Consider the following 4,336-nt stretch of genomic DNA (forward strand, 5'->3'; position numbering starts at 1 on the left):
GGCATACTGCGTATTTGAATGAGCTCTGAATCTGAAAGGTACGCTCACTAGTTCAATGCACTCGGTACTTTTAACTCTGAGTATTTAGCTGCATTGATCTGACTTTTTACAGAAGGGGAAAATTGTGTTATTCAGTTTCTCTCCTGTCTTTTATAGGATTTTTCCTCCAGCTTAAATATAAAAATGTGGGTCCATATTTCAATATTGAAAGGCTAGAGATTTATTTTCTTTCTTGAATATATATTTTAAAGCATCAATTTATGCTGCTATAGACTCATGCAAACACTTCACAATATGACCTAAGCCAGCACAACTATTGCTAGAGGTCCCTGAAAAGAGTTGAATCCAAAGGAGAACGAGCAAGCACTTGATATTGGGTCTCTGTAATATGATGCTTCAGTCGGTCCACAAACTGATGAAAATAAAAACAAACAAAAAAAATCCAGAATAAAAACTCTTATTTCTTTAAGTCTGTCCTTCTGTTTAAAGTATCTCTTCTTATTTTTAGATATATTTAGTTTGGGGAGGCTGGGGGGGAATCAAGGAGTAGAGTCACTGTAGTGGATGTGCATATTATCTTTTTTTTTTTTTAAAGTAACAAGTACCTTAACAGATACTGTGTGATCTGGGTGAATGATCCCAAACCTCTGCGGTGCATCCTGCCATGTCCAGCAGTGGATGAGAGCTTCGGGGGCTGCAGCGTCCGCGACAGCCCCCGGCTGGGTGAGTGCAGTAAGTATATAAGGAATTGGCACAGGAGAGGCCTCGGACAGGAGGCGAAGTGAAGCCATCTGGCCCAGGAGCTGTCTGCTCTTCATGCGCTGAACTGCAGCCTTTACGTGTTCGGGCAAGGCTGTCCTGTTGGCTGCAGCAACTTGCAGTGATGTGAGGAAAATCGTGAGCTAAAGCGTTTGTGACAAGGGGTTGGTCCAAGCTGCACGGGCCCTGGTACAACCCAAAACCCCCTCATGTTAGGAGAGTTGCCTGGGGCACAACTCGTTGAGGGTGACTGTGCCCGTGTTCCCGGTAGCTGCTTGCCTTAAGCAATTTTGCCAGCTACTTGCTGACTCTTTACCCCATTCCAGAAGCTCTTTTTCAGTTGAACTCAGCCTGAGCTGAATGTGGCTTCTTGAACTTGTGTTTTCAATCTGTTGCCTTTTTTCTTTTTTTTGCAAAAGAACAATGATGCAAGACAGCTAGCCTCTTTCTCATAATACTGCCTAAATTTTATTATTTTTTTTTAGCAAATATGAAGGAAACCATCTTGCCCTTTGTACATCCCCTGGGCATCTCTCAAAGTGTCAGTCCCTACTGAGGATCTCTTTGTCTCCAAAATCAACTCAATTTCTGTCTGGAAAGACACCTTGAAATAGGGATCTGACAAAAATGAAGACTTAATTCCTAGCTAGGTCAGTTGCTATCCCAAGAGTTATGATGACATGACTGGAAAGAGTTTTTCTCAACAGGCAACTAAATGCATTTGCAGAACTAGCTGACTGCAAGATTGGAAGAACCCGTGCCGCAGGGTACGTGCTGTGGGGAGAAAACAGAGGAACAGATCCTTCATGTTGCATACATAAGCCAGTGAAGTATCATGCAATATCCAGTCGCTTCCAGAGCGTGCTAGTTTGGGTTGGTTCGTAATGTTTGCGGGCAGAAGTTGTGATTTATCACTGTTAAATATTTGTAAGGTGCCTGGCGGTGTGGCAGGTAATCGCTGCTTTACCTCAAAGTGAAATACTTCACCAGGTAACTGCTTCCTAAGCCCCGGTGACTCCCAGACTTTGAGCTGACCGTCTCGAACGTTCCTCGTGCCTCTGCAGGAGAAAAGCTGGAAATGATTCGTCAGTGTTAAAAATATTATTTGAAATGAACCAGATTAAACTGTCCCATGCTTTACAACAACCTCTGGTAATTTCCATTATTTATGAACACATTTCCCTGAAAATTTTCTCTCCAGGGATAGGATGTGAAATACCCACTTAAACAATAGAGAAAAGGGACTTTATAAACAGAATAATGAAACTGGCAATGTCCCAAGCACTCTAAATTAACACAGCTGAGGTAAAAATACATTTGAAGTGTTTTAAAGGTCATTTACCATACTGTTACAATATAGGTAACATCTACAGTGTTAGTCTACTAATTTTGGTTTTCCTTTTTAAATATAAAGCACTTTTTATTGTAAAACATTCTCCATACACAATTTTCCAAACTGATCATCTTGAGGCATTTTTCTGCAATCTTTCCTCTATCTTCAAGCAATTCTGTTATTTTTTAACTTGGAAAGGCATAAAATATGTTTGGCTTGCTCTGTTACAAGATGATGAAGAGAAATTTTTTCTTCCCCTTGAAAAAGATGCTTGGTTCTAGCAGGTTTTATAAATCCAGACATCTTTAGCAGAACAAATCTCCAGCCCAGCAACAGCAGAAACAAAGAAATACTAAACTATGAGTAATTTTAATTTACAAGTGTTATCTTCATCTTCCTCTTGGGTACTTAAGTAAAGAATGAATCTGAAAACACAAATCCAATCCTGATATTAATTACATGTCAAGTTTCATTCTGGTTTGAGTTTTATATTTGAGGGGAAAAAAATTAGGTGCAAAACATCAAAGCAACTTTGTGTTTGCAGGAGAAATAGGGTAACAACACCATTCTTATCCTTAATGAACCATCTTGGCAGATAACTGCGTATCTACTAAAGGATCTAAATATGAGAAGGAGCAGTTTTGGTTTCCAAAATACTAGATTCCTCTTTCTGTAAAGATTTATGCACATATTTACACATGTGAGCCTCCCATTAGCTTTCACAAAAAAACGGTCTTGTTCAGCAGGATGCACCCCCTTTAAATAAAATGCTGAAGTCATTGGGGTAACACATGCTTTAAAGTCAGATCTATTCTTAATAATTTTGTTAATTAGGAGCCAAATTGCCTAGTGCTTTGCTGGATTGAGCCTATGTTACAGAAAGCATAAGTCACGTGAGGTTTCTGCCAGATAAGAGTTGGTGTATTTTGTCTGGCCCCAGCCTGCATTTGCTCAGCACCGCTACGTGCAAGCAGAGTTTGTTCATCTCATGCAGCAAATGAGACAACACAGCCTGCTTGCCATTTTGACCCATAAGTAAATGTTGTTAAATCTAGAACTTAAAAAGCAGAAAGACATAACAGCAACTGAACGTAATGAGTCTCAACGCTGATGTAGAAACGCTGTTTAAAAACCTGTGTAATAAATCGCTCAGGATGTTCACGAATCCCTTCTACCATATGATGAACCTAAAATGAAAGGGACACAGTAAGCATCCACTTTGCTAGCTTGGATGATGTTGTTGGCAAACAAAAACTGATGCAGTTCACAAAGCCACAGAAGATGTTTTACCAACAGACCCTGCAAAAATTTTGTGTTGCAAAAGTGGAAAATCCCAGTGCAGTGTTTGATCGAAGTATAATCCAATAATGTATACAGCCTGGAAGAAAAACAATTAAATGAAGGCTTTTGTAGGACAAGAGGAAGAAGAAGGTCAGAATTTATCATTAAATTGTGAACTGCAAAAACTAAAGTAAACATGTTGTTCTGAACACTCCTCCCTGGAAGAAAACTACTAGAAATGGTGCTACAGGAAACACCCCCAGCCAAATCAGAGCAGATATAGATATAGGTATGTATTTTTAAAGGAAACATAAGTGTACGACCGAGTAGAGATGACAGTGATGAGACAACCCGCATAAAGGCGGGTTCAGAAATTCAGAATTTGTTCAGAAGTGGAAACTGGAGCAAGGGTGAAGTTACGAGAGCTTCTGCCACGGCTTGGTGGAGAGGATGTGGGCAGCTCTTCGTGCTTGGGCTGACCCACGAGCAACCACCCACGGTGCGTGTCCACCACGGCCCACGGAACCACCACGGCCATCTCCGCTGGAACCGAGACCAGCTTTAGGCAGTGCAACAGGGGATCCTGACAACCCAGCGCAAGCCAACTTCCTTTAGGCTTTTTTAAAGCCGCTTGTGCCCCCCCCAATAATAATAACAAAGTAAAAACCGATCAGTAAATTCATCAGAAGAGGGCAAAACACGAGCAAGGAAAAGACCGAGGGCGTGAAACTCTGGGAGCAGAGCCGGTTCTGCTGATGCAAAGCACAGGTGGGGAGCGATGAGGGGGCGCAGGCAGCCCGGGGGGAGGCCGCCGGGGGGCGAGGGGAGCCCAGGCCCGGCCCTGGGCTGTGGAGCCCGGCTCGGCCCGGCCCGGCACGGCTCGGCTGGGCTCGGCACAGCCCGACACGGCTCGGCTGGGCTCGGCCGGGCTCAGCACAGCCCAGCGCGGCTCGCCTCGGCCCG

The sequence above is a fragment of the Anser anser genome (genome assembly GCF_964211835.1).
Source record: "Anser anser genome assembly, chromosome: 6".
NCBI lineage: Eukaryota > Metazoa > Chordata > Aves > Anseriformes > Anatidae > Anser > Anser anser.